The 24,534-nt window shown below is 38.8% G+C and overlaps 1 protein-coding gene across 1 annotated transcript in view; it reads right to left on the reverse strand.

Moving 5' to 3' along the window:
- Positions 1 to 347: 347 nt before the first annotated feature.
- Positions 348 to 24,534, reverse strand: part of EIPR1 (EARP complex and GARP complex interacting protein 1) — a 100,377-nt gene continuing 76,190 nt past the window's right edge. Inside the window, exon 10 of the mRNA XM_084284330.1 lies at positions 348 to 437. The gene's annotated coding sequence lies outside the window, so the exon portion shown is untranslated. The remainder of the gene's footprint in view (positions 438 to 24,534) is intronic.

Below are 24,534 nucleotides of genomic sequence, written 5' to 3' on the forward strand. Positions count from 1 at the left end.
CAGTGAAGTCAAACTGTTTTCAATACAAAAAATTTGCACAGTAAAAGCCTTTTAAGTGTTACTTGAGTCTCTTGTATATATAATTGAGCTAAAGTTCCTTATCACATAATCCATTTCCAGGTCTAAATATGTTCTTCTGTGGTTGGCAGCTCTCTTTCAAGATTATACATACAGATTCAAAACTTAATAGTCTAATTATAGATTGCTTTAAGTAGGAGCCTTCTCCTCTATGTCCTTCTTCACTGATACAGTTGGATCTTATCTTCTATCCAAGTTTCTTTCTTTTTGAGAATACAAGCAGTTAGGACTCAGTATAAAAGTACTATATGTTCAAAATACTTGGAGGTGGAAAAGATAGGAAAATCACCAGTTTGCAACACAGACTTATTACTACTTTCCATATCCAGATTCATTTGAGCAACAAACAGAAGAAATTCCTGTGGGGATACAAAGAACAGTCAATAATGGTTATAATATACAGAAAATCAATGAGGACATACAGTACCACCATAGCCATTTGTTCTATGTCTACCTACAGCTGTGAGCCATGCCTAGTTAGGAATCTGAATACCTTGGCATAGCCTTGAACTGTACTTGAAAGAAGAAACACCTACATTCGTCTTCCAGTAAAGATGTCTGATTCAATGATGCCTGCTGGTACAGTCTTTTTGGAAGACAAAAGGAGAGCTAAAAGATAAGATCAGAGAGAGATCTGTGCTCATGGGGATTACAGAGGATACAAAGGCCATGTATCAGGTTTATGTGGCAAGGTTTTGGTAGCAAGGGGGCTGCAGGGGTGGCCTTTGTGAGCAGAGCCCAGCAGCTGCCCCATGTCAGATCAGAGCCAGCTCCAGCCAGCTCCAAAAGAGATCCACTGCTGGCCAGAGCCGAGCCAGGGAGAGGTGTTGGTTGTGCCTTTGTGAGAGCAGATTGAAGAACAGCAAAACAAAAACAACCAAAGAAAAAACAACACACCCCACCCCCCAAAACAAACAAACAAACAAAAAACAAACAATGACAACAAAAACAGCTACTGCAGCTGGGAGAGAAGAATGAGAAACCGTAGAGAGGAAGACACCCTGCAAACACCAAGTTCAGTGCAGAAGGAAGGCAGAAGGTACTCGAGATGCCAGAGCAGCAGTTCCCCTGCGGCCTGTGGAGAGGCCCCTGGTGGAGCAGGCTGTCCCCCTGCAGCCCATGGGTTCCACATGGAGCGGATCTCCACACCATAGCTCATGGAGAATCACATGGTGGAGCAGGTGGATGTGGCCTGGAGGAGGCTGCGGCCCATGGAGAGCCCCCGCAGGAGCAGGCCCCGGGCCAGAGCTGCAGCCCATGGAGAGGAGCCCATGCAGGAGCAGGGGGTCTTGTGGGAGCTGCCGCCTGTGGGGGACCTGTGCTGGAGCAGTTTGCTCCTGGGGGATGGACCCCGTGGTACACTGTATTTTCTCCCCTTTTCTCTTTGAGGAGAGGGAGTGAGAAAGCAGTTGTGGTGGAGCTCGGCTGTCCAGCTGAGTAAAACCACCACAGGCCCCTATAACAAATAAACTGAAGAGCTTTACAGAACAGTAGCTAGTAGTAAAGAATAACCTGGCAATTGCACAGGGAAGAACCTGGTTGCTAGGATCATCTGAAGGCCACATAATATTACAACCAGATGCCAGGAGATCAAGAGCATGTACCCTGGAGAAGGTTGGGACTGAATGCTATAGAAGAATCTGACTCTTCATCCTTGAAATCAGGCATAGCTGCTGTTCTCAATGTGGAGAAAAGAATAAAAAAATAGCAGAGCAGAGAAGTAATACTAAGGACAAATTCTATTCATCTCCATGTAAAAGGACAGAAGTGTTTTAAGAGACTAGCTTCGCTTAATAATGAGTTCCTCATTGACCTCAAACACAGGAAAGAAGCTTACCAACTAGGTCAGGGCACTAAAGAAGAACATAAAAGAGAGGCACAAGCAGCTGCAGCAGAAGAGGAAAGGTCAAGACAGAAAACATGACCATAAGAAACAAAGGAACCCTGTGATCATTGCTGAGCATGAGACCAGGTCAGGCACACTTAAGAAGTGGAATTGCCCATAACTCGCCCTTAAAGCAAACACTCCAGAACAACAAAGTGCTTGCAATCTCTAAACATGAAGTAGAGCAAAGTCTCAGATTGGTCAAATAAGAAATAAAAAGCTTTGAAAATAAAGCTCCTTTCTTCCTACCATGTCCATACAGAGTAGGTTTTTCCTCTTCACTCGTGTTCTAATCCAGCAGCCATTACAGCCTTTCTAGCTGGCTGAATAACGTAGCCTCCTCCTGGCCCCTGTTACCTCTGAGACATTGCTGTCTGCCTGTTCCCTTCGTGTCTCGTAAGTCTCTCAGTCTCCTTGTTTGCTCTATTTCAAAACCTCACTGCCTTCCAGAAATTTGTCCTCTTGATTATGCACTTGGGAAACAGCAATCTCCCTCCCCAGAGATTTCCATGTGATTCTAAATACAAGAAGCCAAAAAATGGACCTATACAAGCTATTAAACAGAACAAATTACCTATGCAATAAGCAAATAAATAAAGAAGATAGCAGCTTTTACAACTAGAAAGAAGACACTAACAAACTAGTCATAGAGAATATAGATGGATGCAGAGAAAACCAAAGTGTTTAATGACTTTTTGCAGTCTTCATGAAGAAAATTTACTGTTGTTGAGCAAATTTAATACCACCAACAGTAGTTAGAGCTCAACTAAGAATAAGGATTATTAATTACATTTTTCAAATTTAGTTGGCCTGACAAATATCAACTAAGTTATATAAAGAAAAGCAGTTAAACTAATAGAATTGATAGTGCTTCACTGATATCTTATGGTAGATGGATGAAAGGACAAATGCTTGGAACAGGAGGAAAAAGAAGCTGAGAAATCAGACAACTTAAGCCAAACTTTCTATTTGAGAAAATATCTGGAAAAAGCAATACTATAGCAAACAGCTACACAATAACACAGATGTAAGCAGCAATCAATATAGATTTGTTGAGAATAAACTAACACAACAATCCAATTTCTTCTTATGTATGGCTAATAAGCCTTACTAGTAGAACAGTAGTTGTAATACAACTAGACTTCAGTAAATCATGGTGAAATTTGCAAACAGAAATAAGATAATTGTACCCAAGAGCCAATGTTTTACTGTCAAATACAAAGATGTATTGAGTGGTCTGTTGAGGGTCCAGTCCTTTTCAGAGCCCCTCTTAACAATCTACATGAAAGATAGAAGAAAATATTCCTGACAGTAATTTGGATTTGAAATGTGTTGGCACACTGGAGAAGGATTCCAATAGGTTTTGACAAGGTGGGGAAACAGTGATTTCTCATTTACAAATAAGGAGGAGCTGGTTAGGAATGGTTCTATTAAAAAAAAAAAAAAAAAAAAAAAAAAAGGAGGGGAGTTGGGGAAGGGTTAAATGAGGGCTATTGCCAAGCTATGAATGGCATGCTTGACCATGCACAATCATTTTGGAACACAGAATGGTTTTGAGTTGGAAGAGACCTTAAATTTAATACACACACCCCTCACCTTCCCCCTCCCGCCATGAGCAGGGGCACCTCCCACCAGACCAGGTTGCTCAAAGCCCCATCCAACCTGGCCTTGGCACTTCCAGGGACGGGGCATTCACAGCTTCTTTGGGCAACCTGTTCCAGTTGTTCACCACCCTCAGAGGAAAGATTTTCTTCCTTATGTCTAATCTAAATCTACATTTTTTTATTTTTTTTTTTTTAAGTTTAAAACCATTACCTCTTGTCCTATCACTGCATTCCCTCACAAGGAGTCCCTCCCCAGCTACCCTGTAGGTCCCCTTTAGGTATCAACCCCTTACTAGAATCATCAGACAGCTGGAAAACCTAATCCACAAAACACACACACAAAAAAAAGGATGAAAATAATCTCTTCTGCATATCAGTGATGGACAGAATGAGTAATAATGGGTTCAAACAACAGCCAGAAAGATACTGGATAAACTTTAGGAAAAACATTACATCGAGAAAAATGATGAAATGCTGGAATAGATTGTCCAGGGAGGATATAGGTCCAGCACAGTTCTATAAAACAGAAATGGCATTCTGTTCAATCCTACTTTTGGCACAAGGATGGCTTCTCTATGTCTCTCTCAAGACAGTTTTCCAAGACAATAAACTACTGTCTCCTGTTATAAGGTCATCATGTCACCTGTGTACACTTCCTCTGCAAAAACTTCCTCTTCCCATCTGCATGTTGTAGATTGGACACAGATTCAACAACTCTGGTTCTAAAAGAGTGGGTTTAGGGATGTGGTAGTCCCAAACACAAGCAAACACTCTTTGCATCTTTGAAAACAATAGTAGGAAAAACAACAAACAGAAACACATATAGAGAAAAGACAGACATTTGAGTTTTGCTCTTTTAGATTAATGAAATGTATGCCCCATCCACTATTCCCTTTCTAATAATGTGTTTTCTAGTTTGGTTCTGGTGAATCTCCGCATGACTCAGAATTTCCAGTTTTGAAACAGGGATTGTTAACAGGCTTTACCCTAGAATTTTCCCTGATGATGACCTGTTGCTGTGGAAGTCAACCTCCAGAGCAAAACTGGCAGGAGTAAGTGCCATTACTCACATCATTAATGCACACCTAATAGGCTGAGGTTCACAACCTCTGGGTGCTGATGAATTGGAGTCAAATAAACCTGCTCTGCCCAATGTTTTAATTAACTGCACTGTTTGCTTAAAGCCATGGTAGCTTAGCTTATAAATACATGCAAGCAAAAATAAAAACTAAGACCTGACCAGACAATAGAGAAATTCTTAACTTCAACCCTTGATATGTACCAAAGCCAACAGAGTTTCTAGACAGAGATAGATGCTTCCGTAAAGCTTCTTTATTTCATTAAAATTGTTCTGAAATCATTTCCAAGAAGCAGGGAGGTACAATACCATTCCTTATTAAGCCTCAAGACTTCTTTCCCTGAAGTTCATGGTAGATGTCCAATTCGATTAATTCAGTGGAGGTCTGGCATGCTATTTTGTATTGCAGCAACCAAAGAGTATTTCACAGGCAAGCAGGATTCTGTATCTCTCAAAATATTGTGAGATAAAAGTAGAAAGGTAGGGAAAAATGAGTTACACAGAAGACATGAGAGGGAGAGTCTAACCTCCAGAGACTCCCAAAATAATTACATTCTATCATTCACCCATCTTCAAATGCGCCTGCTGAAGAGCACAAGAGTCCTAAGGTAAAAGAATTGCTACTCGACATTTTTCTTAAGTATCAGACCAGAACATGCTCTGCTGCAAAAGCACTGATATTCCCATGCTATTTTTAGCTCCCACCTCTGGTCTGAGTGGTAAGCTGCCTTCCAAAAATTGTATTCAATAAGCACCACTACTTTTTTTTTTCTTTATGTTTTGCTTCTGATGAATGAATTCTGGTGTTTTATTATTTATTTATCTTTAAAAAGAGGACAACTGGGTTTTCGTACATGGCAAAAGCCATCATTAAAAAAAAGACTCTTATTCAACTTACTTAAATAGAGAAGTGGTTATAATCCATCTTTGGTCTTAAAAAAAGCTTTCATTCTCAATCACTGTCAGCTTCAGTAAATGTCTTGTATCACTGAAAATCCCAAAACCTCTTAAGATACAATTCCACTCTAGAGAATAAATGCAAAAAATTGCATCATAAACATCCTAAATTCATTACTTCTTCATCCAGTAGGCTATGTTACCACACTACAAGTTGTTTTTTTTTTCCTCAATTATCCCTAGCCCCACAAAGTAAGCTAGAAATTAGTGTTTGATACAGATATATTAGGAACAACAAAGATGATGTGATCACAGACTGGTTTACAAAGCTGTTAATAAATTACCAGAAAACTGTTCCTCATAGCTGTTTTCCAGAGTACAATTGCCATTTAGATGCTACCAGGACCGTAAGGAAACAAAAATATACACTAGAAAGAGTCCAGCACTTTCCCACTGCCATATTAATCTAGAGCAACTGAAAATGGTGAAAACATTATCTATTAAACTAAACAAGAGTAAGCCTAAATACACAAAGAACAAAAAGAACAAGTCTAGAAATGGTGCGGTATGGTACCTTTTTGAATAAAAAGTGTACTTTGAAATGCTGAGTAATCCCCAAATATATACAACCTTCCCATAACAGCTTTTGTTTATTAAGAATGCTTGTTTACAGAACTAGAGATTTTTCTATGTGACCCATCTCCTACTTAAATTTAGTTTTGAACTTAGATGCTGTCAATGGAAATTTTTAAAACTGAAATCAACACGGATCTTCTCTGAGCTTCCCTCTGAGACCAAGAAATGGACGTTTTATTTTAAAGTTAAATTGATTAACTGGATTCTGATCATAGAACAGAGGTAACCTGAGTTCCCAGCCATGCTATGTTCTATGTTAAACACAGCCAAGCTGGAAAGATGCTATATATTCACAAGCAGGACAACAGGAGAGGAGCTAGCTTGAAAATCTCCCCATGCTTCCTCCCTTCAATATCCGACCACATTTAGGGTCACGAGACAGTTCTAGCTCCTAGGCAGCTCAGACAGAGGGATTTTGCTGGGCTTTTTTGTTCTCTCTCCAAGTGTCACAAACAATTTTAAACTAATCAAACAGCACAACCAGACTAACTATTCAACTCAGTTTGTATTCCGTGTACATTTTCCTAATTGTTACCAATTGCTATTCATTTTTTTTTTTATAGTCCTTGTCTGTGCTTGAAACCTACTAACATTGCTGCCTCGGTCACAGTAAAGATAACAGCTATATTTCAGTGCACGGATCTGTGGATGCAAGACCTGATTGCACTGAAAATGTGCTCGACTTACCTGAAATTTGCAATTTCATTCTCCTTGCTCAACTTGGCTCATTTTTCTGAACAATGAAGAATCACCCTCTCTTATTTACCAATAACATCACAGAACTTTTCTCAAAAGGAGCTGGTGAATGTTTTGAGTTTGCTTATCAGGTCCTTTATGTCTAGCCTATTATTTTTATGGGCTCATGACATGGGCATTTAAGTGCATTTTCCAGATGTTAGTTTTTTATATACATTCATAATTCTCCTAAAATAGTCGCTCCTAATCTGCATGTTGAAATATATCAGTGAAATAAGACAAGTAACTTAAACCAACACAATATCAAAAGAATGCTGGCTCAGTCTTCAAGCTACTGTGAGTTATGTAGGAGATGTGATCTTACGTACATATTTATATGACTTATCATACTATGTAACTTTGTTAGTTTAACATATTTAAACGAATTTTTGAGTGTATTCTGCTGCTCAGTGAGGCAAGTTTGTTTAGCTTAGATAATAAACTTATTGATGCCTCAAAGAGCGTATTAGAGAGACATGGCTATAAGAATGCCCCCCTTTTATCCAAATGAAATGAACAAAATGAGGAAATCGGTCACTTTACAGTCAAGGTCTGTTCAGACTTATTGAGAAACCTTTACTTCTACATATAAATTTGCTTTAGTTAAGCTTGTCATTATAAACACAATTAAATTTGCTAAGTGAAAGAAGCCCGTTCAATTTTAACTAAAGATAATGGATTTTTTCTGCTGTTAACATCTTGCAACATATTATTTACATGAAAGAACTGTATTCCAACAGACATTAAGCATTTCATCATAGGCCAATTTTTATGTTTGCACCAATAACATACACTAACCCTTCCAGAGGGGATAGAACTACTTTACACGCTAATTTAAGAACCCCAAAGAAGCAAAGTATCACTTACACAAAATAAGTAGTAACTTAAACATAAGTTAATTTTGTACATCGGTACATGTATGAAAACTTTCCACTACTGTATCTACTGCGTTCTTTTCTGATGGATTGCCAAAAGCATTTTCGGAAGCTAATGTAACACATCATAGACATGTTATATGACTATGAATTTGAGACAGTATATGACAGTAGAATTTGAGACATTTAACAACGCTGATCACCTTCAAAGTAGGACAGTACTTTGAGTAAACTTTTTTAATGTTGGCTTTTTGTGAATACTGCAGATTTCTGTTAAGCACCAGCCTGAAACTAATAGCATACAAGGCACTAAAATCCTTTTTTTCCAAGAAAGTGAATCACATTCAGAGGATTGTCTTATAACTAGAGCTGGGCAACTGAATTTGACCTTCGATTAATACTATTCACTATTAGCACAAAATGTTGAGCACAAAAACAATATCTTATTCCACCCTGATTAGGAATTTTTAAGAAATAAAAAGTTCTCTACTTAATGTCTTCTGATGAGCACAGCAGATACACACTGCTATTAAAAACTACAGTATTTAGTCAAATGTGCTGCTAAAAGAGTTGAGTACACGAACAAAGAAATGCTAACACTGATCAGTATCTTCCTTTCCTATACATATAGTGCACCAAGGCTGAAAAATAGATTACAATGATAGAACTGTACAAATACATTTTAAAGCAGCTCAGTGGTCAGATCAGTAACGAGCATACAATTACTTTCACTGTAACTTTTGATGGCCATGGAAACAGAGGTTAGAGGGAGGAAAAGGGGGAAAGACTCTATTACTAATGTGGAGACTGACTTGTCTTGCTAAACAAAGAAGTGTTACTTCTGTTGTCTTGCTTTGTCCAGCACTATATCTCAATATGCTATAAAACCTTCATTAAAAATAAACAAAGCCAGAGTGCCTGCTTAGACCACAAGCACTAAGGAAGATCATCCAGAATTGCTGCACTTTCTAATGTAAATTTGCTGTCCGCTCATTACGTACAAAGATTTATGCACTAGCAAATAAGCAACCAGCACTGAGGTGCGAGTGCTGCCCAACACGCAGGGAGCTTTGTGCCTCTCAGCACATGCCAACATGCCATGACCCACTCTCTACTACCAGCGTTACTACTTCAGTCTCGGGCAAATAGCTGCACTTCAGCACTGCAAGAGCCACAGAGACAAGACCTCTCTGCTCTGCCCATTTCTGAACAAGCTGCAGCTCCCACTTTGTGCCCCATGCACCAGACAAGCAGCTACCTCTCCCATGAGTAAAGACATGGCCTTTATGTGAGAAATTAGCTCCTACACCTCTTCCTTTTCCACCTTTTATGCACTGGTTCCATCTTTGTCACATACTGGCTTTTACATGCAGGGACTTTTGCAGGAACAAAATCAAGACACTGAAGGGAACAGTGAAGTTCTTATTCTCGTTTCAGTAAGTTTTGTTTATAAGCCTACATTATTTAAAAAGCATGGCTTCATGCTCACCTTATCTCAGTTGAATGAAACCTCTACAGTTGTCCATGAATTTCCACGCCTTCTTTGGAGTACTAGATATTCTCCAGAACTACTACTTTATTCCTCACCTCCTACCTTCACCACTGGATTGTTTGCATCCCAGGCAAGATGTTCAAAAGGTTTAAACCATGTTATTGCTGATCAACAATATGGCTTCAGTTTTACAAAGCAAGCTATAATATAGACATCTGTATAACATCTATGATTATTTGTCAACAATTAACGATGTCTAGAGCAGCTGAATGAAATACATTGCAAATATCAAATACCAACAGTCACCATCCTTATGGATGATTTCATTCCTTGTGCTCAGTTTATCATATTAAAACCAAACCTAGAAACTCTTGCACTTAAAAGTGGTAACAGTTAGGAAAACATCTTTCTTGATGAGTCAAATATTTCTCACTCAAACATCATAGCTCCCTAGAACTACATACTAAGTATTTCTTAGAACACTGGGCTTCATTGGCTGGTGCTGGCAGTAGAAGTGGGGCAGAGTTTGATTTACAATATATCATCAAATGATTCTATATTCTGAAAGACTGCTTATTATATTTAGATAATATTCTGTCTCTCCTGTGTAGTTAGCTTTTAATTTTTTTTGGTTCAGCACTGTATAACGGAAAAAATGTCCAAATGGTGATATGGATTTTTCTGATATTCTCTTTTTGCAAAGTTCAGACAATCTTGCAAAAGGAATCAAATTTAAGTATTTAAAACAAACAAAAAAGAAAACTTCCCTATCCACTGAATTATAAGCACATTCACAATCGGTGAGCAAACATCTCTTTAAAGACTGACAGTAGCTTGGTTTTGATCCCACTTTGACCTGGATTCTTTGGAGTTCCTTTTGTTTGCTAGGTGTTGGAAGCAAAGTTTACTCACATTGTTGAAACTTCAGGCACGCCTTTTTTCTCAAAAGCTGTAAACTTGCATTAAGATGAGACATGTCAGCTTGTTTTATGTTTCCATCCCTAACTGGTGTCCTTTTCAATTGGCTGGGGAAATGGTGTTCCCAGATGTAGGCACAGCTCTGCATCCCATAGCAATGCCTTCAGAGCTGGAGGAGACTGGGCTCAAGTGGGACCAAGCTGACATTGCACATGCAGGGCAGTAGGCATATAGAGTAAATCAGGAATCTGTAGAGTTTAGCAGTGTAGAAAGAACTGAATTTTGACTCCTAAGTCTGAGGTGCTGGTAATTGACTTCTGCTGTGAGGAGCAACGGGAAAATGAGGACCTAATTGAAAAGAGAACAGAAGGCCCTTGGGTCAGGCTTGTTGCTCTGGATGCTGGAAAGATGCAAATGGTGCAGGCAATATCTCCACTTTTGATAACATCTGCCTCCCTCCTCCTAGTGAAAATGGCTTAGCCTCAATCCAGCTTCTACTACCTGGAAGAAATGAAGCAGGCCTGGCTTTTGGGGACCTTGTACCACATAATGGTGCCAGCAGCCCTAAGCTGTTTTGCCACCCTCAGCAGACAGCTGCCTCGCAACCACATCTGCCCTCACCAGGCTTTGGGTCCAAGCTGCACTGAAGTGCCAGAGCTCAGAATTCAGCAGCCACTTGCCATGACGACAAATGAAAGGATTACAGCCGAGTGCAGGCAGCCACAGCCTCTGCTAATGTTTAAGGCCGGAAGAGAGCATGTAGTAAGTGCTAGCAGAAATCCTTCATCTCAGCTAGAGTGTAATTATATCACTCCATTTGACAATGTGACATAGAGGGGGCAATAAAATATCCATTTCACAGGGAGGCCAGTATGACATGGCCACTATGGATGGTTAGGCTACTTAATTTATGTTTCAGAACTCATCGGAATTCATTAAACATTTCTTACTATATTCAGCCTTGCTATAAATAGCTACTTATAAAGGTTATAAGAAATAAACACTTTAGGCATGGGCAATTTCTTTCTTTCTTCATGCCTAATTTTTGTGAAACAGTGTGTTCTAGAATAACGACTACAGTATCTAATTTCCAGAAAGCATGAAAACCAAAGACTTCAAACTGTTGCAGAATGGTGGAGTGTTGAAAATATGCTAGCAGAAGAATGAAAACAAACAAACAAAAAGAAAATGCTTAAGACACTGATGGTGCCCTAAACAGCGAAGATTAATGTTTTATGTTGTTTATATATCTTTCAAGAATGCTTTCAAGAAAGCCACTTACCACACACTGTGCTTTTTGCATTTGAAAAATAATTAGTTGTGGGGTGGGATTTAAAAAAAAAAAAAAAGACAAACATTTCCTGAATTCTTACCAAGTGAGAAGGTAAACACATGAAGACTTGACTGGAACAAAATTGAATCCCTCACCTCTGAGCACACTGCTTGCTGTCCTTTAAAAACAGGCTAACCCAGTGTGTAGTTCATTAGTATTCTAATTGTCAAGTAGTGCTCAGTGGTTGTCTCAGGCTGTCTGATTAAAAATTAAACAAAATTAATTTTTTTTCCACTGCCAGATGCACTGAAGTATTTTTTTTTAATTAAACTCCCTTCCAAACACTTAAGATCACATGTCATCACAGCAGAGCAGTAACTGACCATACATTGCAGGAGTAGATCATGGAAGGCTATTTAGTTCTGAATTACAGTGCAGAGGCTTTATTCTCACAACATATATCTCTTCTGTTCGTTTTAGTTGATCGTTGTGATTCCTCAAGGGTGAAAGAAAAACTGATGGGACAGTGATCGTATTCAGAGCATGGCAGTCAGCTCTACAACCAGCTATGGAGTACACAAGACAGCTTCAATGCTTGCTTTCACCTCTGCTTTCTCTTGCACTAATGTCCAATGATTAACTAGGCCTGCGTGCTCTGAGTAGGATCTTCTTGCTGGCATGATCTTGGATGACAAACTGTCTGAGACGTTTAAAATTAACAGTGCCATCTCCGCCAGGTATAACTTGATTTAACATAAAACAATACCAACAGGTGTTTCCTCTGAATCATCACGCTATTAGTAAGTATCAGCAGGATGTAATGTTTCTATAGCTGTACAAAGGATGACCTAGCAATTGAATTTCTGAACAGAATACTCAAACGCTTGGGGTATCTCTTCAGGCACGTCCACAGACAATGGTTGATTTAACTGAGAAAATCACGTAAACCAACTTATGTTCCTGCTTTTTCTTTGTTACAGTTGAATATTATGCAAATAAAATTAATCACATTATGTGTACAGACACCACAGTTGTGGAGGACAAAACAGATTCTATATGCAGAACACCATGATTAACAGGCCCCAGAGCATTCCCAAGGCCAAAAAAAACACCAAATAAGTGTCATTTTTAGCTTTGTCCAACCAGAATAACATGTCAATCAGTTTGATCAAGGGCAAGAGAAGAGTCATGTTAAACTCAGGCTTTGTTGAAGATCAGACCGTGTCCTCTTGTTTCATTCATGTTAAGCGTGCAGTCTGTGACACTATGATATTTGTAAAACCTCCCTGAAAGAAAGCAGCAAAAGCAGTGAACATGCTAAAAAGCTGCAGTGATAATGCTAGGGTTGTATTAACAAATGTGTCAAAAACTTCAAAAGAAGTACTCTATAAGCTTATGCCAGTCTCTATTAAAACAATTACTTTTTCATTTCTAATCAGGCTCTCTTACAAAGAAAGACCAAAAGCAAATACGGACTGTGCCAAAAAATTCATCAAGTTGGTTCTTTTTATGTTTTAGAAACATCACACTTAAAAAGGATTGGTGGCAGCAAATCAGAGTTGAACAATCAGGGAAATTTTTCTAATATAAAATCAATCATGTCCTCCTCCAGAAATTTTTGGGAGTTGTCAAATATTGCTATGAGATCCATCCTTCTTGCAACAAGGTGGCTTCTTCTTTCTCTCAAGCAGTTGCGGGGTACATATCCAGAGATGCTTAGAGTTGGGTTCATTATCTTTTTAGGTAAGAGACAGCTGAGTTCTTCTTGCCCCAGTGGAACTGTGGTCTCATTTGCAAGATTATGCATCAAAATTTAAAGACAGAATAAAAAAATAAGTTAAACCCTGAATTTGTTCTGTTGCAACAGGGACCTTGTTCTCATGAGAAGCGAATTATTTTCAGTGGTGGACCGTTGCAGGGGAAAACGGAGGGGAAAGCAAAAGAAAGAATTAAGGAAAGAAACACAGAGGCTCCTTCATATGATTTACATCATATGGGGCCATGTCCGGATTAGCATGCATTTTCTAAAAATCAATTTATTATCCTTTTAAAGTGGTTCTAAAAATTATCAGACTTCTAATATTTTATAGTTGATTGTCACAGTCCTTCCTGTTTGAACACAGGAAGTGTTTAAGGCCATCTGCTACGGCCCACACAATCTGTAGAGGAACAGGATCAATAATATATTGTTGTAATACAAGTTTCTCCCACTTTAGACTAGAAGAGAATAATAACACTAAGAAACAACAGCTTAATTAAAAGAGAAATAAAGAGCTTCCTCCCTTCTCCATCCCTTCCACCCCCCATATGAACTATCTTGGTTGAGCTCATTTCGAGTTCAGATTAATGGAATCACATGGCTGTATACCAAATAGGGGATTTCTAGCTATCCCCCATGCTGGTATAAGTTTCTGCTTTGTAATGAAAAAAAAAAATATCTTAAGTTCAGATCTCCCCCCACCCATGTCAAAGAAACTGAACATAGAAAATTTGTCTTTTGGTGTACAGGATACTTAAGAATTATTTTCTAAAGTTTGATGAGACAACGTTAAGATTTTTGTTATGAAGCAATTATGAAGGAATTAAGTATTTTCTCTCTTAATATATTTGGTCAGGTATTCTTTTCCATTTAAACTGATAACCTAAATGATGATTCTTCGAAGATTAAACACAAGCCTACCTAATTTAATGGATTCACAGACTCTACCAAGCACAAGCCTCAGCTCATACACCATGGCAGAAAAGAGGTTATATTTCTGAGGAAAAATAACATAACTACTGAAGCAAAGGTTTCATAATTATTAATGGGTTTTGTAACAAGCTCACCTTGCTTGAGTTTTACTTGCACAGTGATGGTAGTTCTCATACATGTCCCAGGTAGGGTTATACAGTTTGGTGAACCAAATACACACCCTTTTAGTAAGTCTCTCAGCAATTTTTTTAAATGTTGAGAAAGGCATAACTCTAAGTAAGGAAATGGTTATTCATGGAGGTCAGATTGCAATCCTAGGGAAGATCACTGTACTACATCATACTAAAGATTAATCTGACCTCCACTTTATCTCAAGGATAGGTCAGTAGAAATGCTTTAAGAGCATATGCAAGAGCATGTTTCACAGGATCTGCCTTTTTACTCACCTGTTGAGCTCTCAGCATTCCAGACTAAAGACTTCCCAAGGCAAAAGTTGAGTGGGGTCTAGTTGTTACAAAAGCCACCTGTGAAACTACTGTCCATTAATATGTCTAATTATTTTTTAATTCCTTTACTCCTTTGGTCTTCACACCACTAGTGGTGAGTTTTACCACAAAGTATGTGCTACAAGGATAAGTGTTTTTTGTTTTTGACTTGCTAACTGGACACTTGTAACTTCTGTATTGTAAGAGACAGGGAAAGACTGCTTGCTATTAAAACTACAGCAAAAGTCTTGATGTTTGGAGTTAAACATTAGCCGCTCTATGAGCTTTTACGTCTAAGTGTTAGTATCTCCTGTGACCAAAATATTACAGGTTTTGAAGTGAAAGAATTATTTTCTGCAATGAAATAGCTTCAGTACCTTTTTGATATATATATATGTGTGTATATATATACATATATATATATATATATATATTCAGCAGCTTTAAACTTTCCCAATGTTATCACTATACCTAAACACTGTGTAATCAACAGCTGAGTAGCACAAAATACAGAATCCAACCATGCCAAAACTTAAGCTTCACCCAGCTGTGAGTTCATTCACCAGGCTGTGACTTTGCAAATTCTTTTTCATAAGGGGAAATAAAGTGAGAAGTGCTGGATTTGTAGGAAAGGGCACCTCTCGAGCATTACCATTTTTCACCAGAAACACCTACAGCTTCCCATTCCACCTCTAAAGGAAACTGCCTACACTGCGGAGGAAGAACCAAGAAATATTGGCCTGCCCTGATGTTAAATCATTATGGTTATGACAGGCATTCCTACACATGATGCATGTGTAGCTGCAAATAAGGTCACCGTGTTGTTCTCCTTGGCAGTTAACACTATGTGCTGAACATCTCAGCTTCCATTTTAAATTTACACTAGCTGCACTCCCTCAAAAATTAGATGAAAATTTTGTGAAGTAATTAGATTTCTATGCCTAATTAGCAAAGACTTAATTTACCACTGGTATATTTCACCTCTCTGTGAGCTACTTTAGCAATGACTTTCAAATATCCAGAGCTTTCCAGACCACTGGGCTTCAAGCTGATTTACAAATTGTGGATATCATCATGTATTGTGACAGTAAGCAATACAACACCCAGATTCAGAGGTAAGTTAGATGCAGGCTTCCATTAGAACGTTCATGTTTCAGGATAAAAATCAGAGCTGCTGGACTAACTTCCCACCATTCCTGGAGTATGCACAGACCAGGTCAGCACTGTGTGTGCAGTCCTGCATTGCTACCAGCACGTGGGCTGCATCACCAGCCTGGCACAGGTAACACTCTGGATGACAATTACAATGACCAGCCATGACAATTACTGTGAAAGCACAGCACACCTGGCAATGTACACAGGCATTCTGTCATCAGTTACAGTAAATCAGTATGGCACTGATAAAAGTAAATAGCAATGAGCTTATTTAGAGCAGATAGCAGCCTGTCGCAGAGAACGTACCTCTACTAATGACCCAAATTCATTTGAGCAAAGCAGTGTTGTATTTTCTAAAGCATTATTAGTACTAGCTTAGTATTAGCTTGCGTGCATTTGGAGAATTAGGACTCATTCACTTTCTTATTGCAGTATTAGGGCCAAAAAAAAAAAGACAGGATTCAGTAGGAACCATCACTAAGCTGTCTTCAACTGTAATGTGCTCAGAAAAAAAAAAAAAAAAAAAAAAAAAAAAAAAAAAGGATTATTTAAAAATCTCAGTATAAGACAGCATCTCTCATCATGAATGCTGGCCAAGTGCTTCCAATATTTTGTGAGTTAGTGCAGCCAGAGGCAAAAACAAACCCAGTAGTCACCAGGAGAATTTGTGGGGTTTCCCCTGGTAGCTTCCCATCCAAGTACTATGCATACTTTGTGAGATCTGATACTACATGTGGCAGGGCTGCTGCTAAGAGGGTCACCATGGGATTATTTTAATGTTCACTGAAATGGAAGCAATTTATTACATACTGCAGTAGCATCACTTTCATTCAAATTATAAGAGGTTGCAAGTAGCCTTTTAAATCTGCTTTGCCTTTCCCTCTGGTATCAGCTTACCTTCACGCTTCTTGGAAAGACGGTGCTCTGCGAAACAGGTGTCAGAGGTTATACTAAGAACAGAGTATTCAGTAAGCACGCTGTTGACCTCCCAGAGCATGCAGGGTTGGTAACATACATCTGCATGCTTAAATTGGGTTTCCCCAACGGCCTAAGAATGGGATGCATCTGTGGAACAAGTTTTGCACTTACTTGAAAATTATCATAAAACATTTACATGATTTAATTAGATTATGTAAATGCTTCACTCTGATTTGAAGCTCTGAAAATCATAATGTCATGCTCTAAATTATGCAAGTATTGAAAATGCTTTTCACAGCAGAAGCAAAAACACCAGTGAGACAGTCCTGCCGCATGCCCTTCTGCTGTTCTCAGCTCACCAGAAAAGACCACGCAGAATACATGACTGTAATCCTGACTTCTTCCTATTAAAATCTTCTGCACAGAACGTAGTTATTTTGTGCTCTAATTTCACACTGAAGCCCAGACCCACATTTCATTTGGAACGCATTTTCTGGTTTATTTCCACATCCCAACTAAGCAGCAGATTTTTCATTATGCCCTCCCCACCATTCTAAGGCAGAACATGCGTTTCTTCGCAGTGGATCTCAGCAAGGAGATTCAGTAACAGTTATTCATGGAAACATCTTCCTAACTGCACAGCAGTGAAAAAAGGACATAAAATCTTTGCAACATATATGTTGAAAAAACTTCTGCTATAAAATCATAGGATCATAAAGGTTGGAAAAGACCTCCCAGGTCATCTGGTCCAACCACCCCCCTTACCACTACCATCATCCATTAACCATGTCCCTAAGCACCACGTTCAACCTTTCCTTGAACACCCCCAGGGTCAGTGACTCCACCACCACCTTGACCAACCCGTTCCAATGCCTGACTGCTCTTTCTGAGAAGAAATTTCTCCTAATTTCCAACCTAAACCTCCCCTGGCACAACTTGAGGCCATTCCCTCTAGTCCTATCACTAGTTACCTGTGAGAGGAGGCCTGGATTGTGGTGCTCCCACAGTAGTGAACACATCACTAAAAGATCCTACACCCTACAGGACTGTCTTCTAACTATACAAAAAAGGCTTTTATACGATCTACAGAAATAAGCTACAGCAGGTAGGGACAGTACCACATTATTTGGATACAAAGGAAGCACTGTGAGAGATGAAAGAAACCATCAAGAATTAATTGCAGGAATTAACATGTACTCATAGAAAAGTTACAGACTTGAGTAGCTGAATTTTAGCGGACTTTCACATTCAGCATATTCAATTACCATTGTCATAGTGGGCTCTGAAACATGGTACTGATTTATGTTTGGGTTTCAAATCTTTACGTGTAGTCAGACCACTTCACCCCTAAATCCTACTGTTTGCCCAAATTTTGAATCCTCCCTTCCCCTTCTACAAAACTGAAGACCATGGACAGAATGAATAAATGCAATTAAAAAACTTTAAGTGTAGGGGGAAAAAATCTAAAATGACTGAGTTCCAAGGGAAGGACACTTACGGAGTAAGAGCTTGGAGAAAGACTCATTTCTTCCTATGCATGCACAGGGCTATTCTTCACCACAAGGTGAAAGGCACTATCCCAAGACTTTTGAGCCACAAGTGACCAGACAATAGGTCACAAGCAGACCAGGTTATGTTTCATGATCATCAGTACATCCATGCTGATATGAACTGTCTGGAGTAATGCATATCTCTAGCATCAGCCTATGTGCCTGGCTCACCAGAGAATAAACCCATCCATTTTTAACTTACACAGACTAGGACGCTAGAAATGAAAACTGCTCTTACTCTTAAACTCTGCCATCAATGGCACACTGTATGGCTTTAGCTACTACCAAGAAAGTTGACGAGTTGTGACAAAAGGTGGTATGAAACTCTACAGAGAAAAGCCACACAAGATAAACATAAAATTGCAGACAGAGGGAATGCTGTCATAGTGGGAAACATTAGCTGCTCACGGATTCACCAGGGAAAAAAAAAAAAAAAGGAAATGTATGGAAGGTATAAAATCCTAAAGGGAAAAACAGAGCTGGAAGATGGTAACTCTACAACAGAAAATCCTTTCCATGCAGCAAAGGACAAACTTTCCCCAATCTGCTGACACCTTCCTGGCCAGGAAAATTCACTTCGGGTGTCTTACTGAACATGGGGAATATGCTAGTGCTAAACCTAGTAGTTCGTTAAATTTTAGCCTTTATCCCACCTGCAAAGTTTCTTTGCACACTTTAAGATACCCAAACAGTAACAGTGACAGACAGAAGCCACTACCTGCCCCCACATAGCCTCCCCTGATTGCAGCTCTCATTGACTACAATGAATATTTTGTTCATGACCACAGGAAAATGTTCATCTGCAACACATTTGCTCTGCTTGATTCCTAAACTTGTTAGGGTGTCCTATTCTCTACTTACCTGAGTCAGTCATCACAATGCTTTAACCTGTTCCCCTTCTTTAACAGTGCTGTTTACATTCAGTAATCTTTCTAGAACAATCCACTAATAATATTGTGTTGTTTTTTTTTTTTTTTGTGTAGAGGAGAACGTTACAAAAGACAAGTGATAAAAAAATTTATGTTTAAATTCTAATATATCACTCATCAGGGATGCACGGGAGCTCCCTTCGCTGTAGGGACAGAATTGATGCTGATCACCGCTCAAAGAAAAAATCATAAAACCCAGAAGTGAAATATTCATAACACTTGTCACCTGAAAATAATTTGCTACAAACAAATATAGCCAACTCCCTCTCCTCCCCCCAGCTGAACAGTGGTTATCAAACACTAAATAATAAAACTCTCATTATCCTGCCCAACAGACATTATTCCACAAAGCACAGAACTGTCTCAGACTCTGTCATGGGCCATACCAGAAGAGCCCAGGGTACTTACTCTCCACTTCTGATGGGTCTTACGTTAGCTCATAAGGCTGTCAAACAGGCCTGGCAGCAAAAACATGTTGCTTTTATTCCAGGTTCCACAATGTCTTTCCTGTGATAGGAATCCTTGAGATGGAGTTCCCAATCCAAAATTGCACCCTCCTGTGGTTACTGGAGAAAATAAATTGAGCACAGCTGACTGAAATTATTCTGATTCAATTATTTCATGAACACTTCAACTAACCACATTTATCAGCCTCCTAAACTCATAAATCATAGCAATCTCTGCTGGGAAATTCAAAATTGATGTGGCCCCGCCTGAATCAGAGAAGGCAGTAGGCACCTGACAGCCTTGAGGAACAGCCTTGTGTGAGTTGATTGGAATTTCTAGCAGTATTAATCTTAATAACCTCAGGTAGCTTCCTCCCTGCAGCCTATGTCTTTCTGCACAAGCAGTGAGGGAGGGAACAACGCAACAATTACTCCCTCATTCTCTCCTGCTGACTCTGTTTTCTGATGAATATGAACGTGTCAGTCACGCTCAGGCTTCAGCCGTAGCTCTTCTGAGCCTTCAGCAACGACCAGTCCAAAACCTGGAGAATTTAAATGGTCATTTGAGCCTTGAGATATAGGACAAGAGAATAGAAACCTGAATATCTCCTGATACAGCACAAAGACTTGAAAACAAAAGCAGCTTTTCCCTCTGTTTTAAAAGAAATGCCTGTAAACTGCAAGAGAAGATTGTACAGGATTTATGCAAGTTATTCAAACAGTAAAATGGAAATATTCAACCAGTATTAACACTGAAAATAAATGATTAAAACATAGATCAGAAATATGCATCTATCTAGGAAACGGAATCCAAGTAACTGTCACTCACAACTGACAGGGTGGTCAGAACAGTTGTCAAAGCTCTCTGGTATTTGCTTTGCAAAGGATTAAACAGATCCCATTGTGAAGAAGTTTTTGTTCGTGCTTTTGTTAACAGACTTTCCTATAATAATGTACGTACCAGATTTTTCCCGTTTTACTCAGATTCAATGGTACATTTTTTTTTGGTATCTCAACCTTACAACAACAACAAAAAATAACAGCATCCAAGTATCTATGGCTCCATCTACCTACCAGTTGCTATCAGCAGACACATACGCACCCAAGCCCAACTTTTGTAGTTGCAAGTAGATGTTAGATAGCCCTTCTCACAGCAATAGAGACATTCTTAATTTTACGATGCTTTCCTACTTGTGCTGTTATATAATCATTATGAGTATCATAACCCTTTTTTTGGAAGCAGTTTTAGAGAGGCAACTTCTGCTTGATGTAATGAATGTGTATACTTGGACACAGCTGAAAGTACTCGAAAGTACTTGTGTTTTACCACACCAACTGCATATTGGAAAATAAGCCTTCTTGTTCACAACCTCTGGAAAATCAAGTTCCAGTTAGTTATTCTTCACTCACACACACCCTTTTTGATGTACGAAGTCAAAGGATGGTTCATTACTTTCTTTAGTGGAAGCTTTCTTCCATGGTCAGAAACCTGAGAATACTTTTTTTTTTTCCCTCTTCATGTGTGTTCAAAGACAAGGTTAACATAACATCAAATACTAAATTCAATCTATCTTGTTTAGAATAGAAAGGTGTACAGGAAATTTTACAAATATTAATTGTGGTTATTCTGTGGAACACAATGAACAAACCACACTTCCCTGTATAGATGTGATAACTTCGTTTCTGATATATTCGTATTTTTGATTGATGCCTTAAACAAAAATGAAAATAAACAAAACATTCATGATTTGGCTAAAATTTCTTCAACATTTCTTTGTCCAACTCCCGGCACTGCTGTTCCAAATATCAATACCATTTCTGCAGTTTTCAAGTCTTCCTCTTACCTCAGTTGTCTGCAAATTTTTAAAAATTGGCAGAGGTTCAGAGAATTTGTCTGCCAAGTCTATTACAACCCCAGGATTCAGCTCATCTAGACTTGCCCATTAGTATGTGGTATCACTGGATTTTCCAAGGTTTCCCGTATTCTTCTAAATTCATTCTGTTTAAAAGCTTTTCCATAGTTCCTCCTGCCAAAATCCTGAACTCAGGGCAGAATCAGAATAAATGGACAATTTGCTGAAAAGGTACATCAGAGGTCCTCCCTGCTCAGCCCAGCTGCTTGGCAGCTGTTGTTATAGCTCCAGGGCGACTGCAACCCACATATTTGTCATACATTTCCACACAGGGAGCTTGGCTCCTGGATTTAGTAAGACTCATTCATCTCCTTTTCCCCAAAGCTATCTTCTCTGCTGCAGCGCTAACACCCCTCTATGAAGTTGTGACTGCTGTAGCACCAAAAGAGAGGGGGCAGGATTTTCTTGAGAACAACTCAAAACTCTTCTGCTGTAAGTTAGTCTGGAAGGGAGGATGTACCTCAGATATTTTATTAATTTAATCTAGTATCTTGAGTTGTTCTCCCTAGGACACTCCCTGAAAGTCATAAACAGGATAAAAACCGCAGATATAACCAGTGTGACTCTGTGACTCAAGAAACAGCCAGCTTGAAATCTTCTTAGTAACCAGTGACAGGATGTGCAGGAATGGCACAAAGCTGCACCAGGGGAGGTTGAGACTGGATATCAGGAAAAATTTCTTTACTGTGAGGGTGGTCGAACACTAGAGCAGGCTTCCTAGAGAGGTGGTTGATGCCCCATACCTATCAGTGTTTCCTTCCAACTGAGATATTCTATTCCATTCATTCCTGCCTCTCAGGGTACTACAGCTCAGGTTGATTACCCCATCTGATAACTTTGCACTGAAATGAACCACAATTGCTCACAAACACAGTTGCAACCTGATCACTGAAAAAGAATAATGACCAGCTGAAAATCCTAGGTTTTAAGGGCTATCAGGATGAATAACTTATGGGTCAATTTGTTTCTTTATGCCCAAACTTGTCAGCAGCTATCCCACAAGAACCATCTCTAATGCCAGAACTACAATAGTTATAAAACAAACAAACAAACAAACAAACAAAAAAACCACCAGCAGTTCTCCAACACTTAAATCAATTAGGGCAATTGACTAATATGGAAGATTTTAAGGACCTTTGACTAATATGGAAGATTTTAAGGACCTTTTGTATCATTACTTTAAAAAAAAAAAAAAAAAAAAAAAACTCCTTGCCCCATATCTTTCTCTTCATTTATTGCCAATTTTTTCTGTCCTTCCCATTTCTGTTTACCGAACTGATCTTTCCCTGATCTTGTCCTTTTCAATTTACTTTTCATTCTGTATTTGTCAGTTTTCCTTTTCCTGTTTCTTCTCCTTTGTCTTTTTCTCCAAATCTGTGTCATTTTTTTTTATTTTTTTTTTTCACTTCACTAGGTCCTCACTGACCAGAGTGGCAGGTGGAATGAGCAGGAGCAATGTGCAAATTGTTCTGGAGAGTATCCATGGCTTCAAACTCAGCAGCTTCCTTTACAGGAAGGCTAGGCTTCCCTAAAAACTGATTTGCACTTTTCTCCCCATCAATTAACCTGCTATTCCAGAATTAGGCTTTATAATAGGCTTTCTGCAACCTCAGAACAGCTTTCATACCACAGGTTCCACAACAAAGCACCTTTGAAGACTTCCCTTTATATCCCCTACAAAAAGAAAACAAACAACAAAAAACCCTCAAAATACTCTGTGAAGGCAAATAGCAGTTCTATTGCATTATGAACTATATTGATCCAATATTGATCTTAACAGTTATCATTACTCACTTTTCACTGCTGAATTCATGTCCACGACATACATGTAGCTACCTCATGGTATCACACCACATCAGACTACGGTCTTAAACAGCAGAGCCTGACAATCTGAAACTGCAAGAATTTCAGTCTCAAATACTACAAGACGTACCAGGCTGTAAAATCTGGAAATTTTAAAACACAAATACAGAGCTAATACTTCCTGCTGTCAGCTAGAAAATGCAATGGTTAGGTAACTTAATTCTTTATAATGACCTGTTCTCAACTAATTTTAGTGTTGAACACAGTACAGATCATATGGCTTCTTATGTCCACTCACCTTTGTGAAATGAAAAGGTAAGAGGTAAGAAGAATTGGTCTAGAACAAATGTCAAGTCTACACATGCCATCCAATACTTATTTTTCATAAACTCTAGCGTTGGCAAGCAGTTCATTATCTTCCTGAGTTTCAGTACAGGTCAGACTCATCTTAGCACTTACACCACAGGCAAGTCTAGGACAGTACTGAGGGATATTGCTTCATGTTTCTTGTATTCAAATTCAAGTTAGCATCCTTTTTAATTAAAGTGAAACAGATATTGTTATTTCAAGCTTCTCATTAAGCAGCCAAGACTTCTACTGACTTCATTTACATCACGCCCAAAACCTCTAAAAAATATCATCAATTCCCCTCTCCTGTGGAGAAATTCCATTTCTGTGGAATAAAAACACAATTTCACAAACTTTTTTTTTGCAATTCCATACATACCAGACTCATATACCGAATTGTTCACAAAAGATTCTGAGCTCCAAATCTGGAATAAAACAAGTTTTTAGATGACAACATTGATAGTCTGACATTTTTAAGGAATACCACAATATACTTTTTCAAAAGCAAAAACTACAGCCTGCAAATACAAAAATTCGTTTAAGAGGCGTTTATTTGAAAACATAACAACCACGTGCTTACCAACGCTGATATGTATAGAACACCATTCTCTCTGAAACAAGGCGGGGATGGGAAATCAGTTGGACCACAAATTGAATTTCAGAAGAGGCGATGGAGTCCACTTTACAGAAATCAGTTTGCCTCCACAGTCTCACAAGAGTGTTTCAAGTGGAAAATTTCCAGCAATACTAGGATTCGGTACGAATTTCAAATTTCAGCTGAGACATGAAGGTTTTCTAGAATGTCCTAAAACACGGCTTATAAC

This window comes from Netta rufina (genome assembly GCF_964035555.1).
Source record: "Netta rufina genome assembly, chromosome: 3".
NCBI classification, from domain to species: domain Eukaryota; kingdom Metazoa; phylum Chordata; class Aves; order Anseriformes; family Anatidae; genus Netta; species Netta rufina.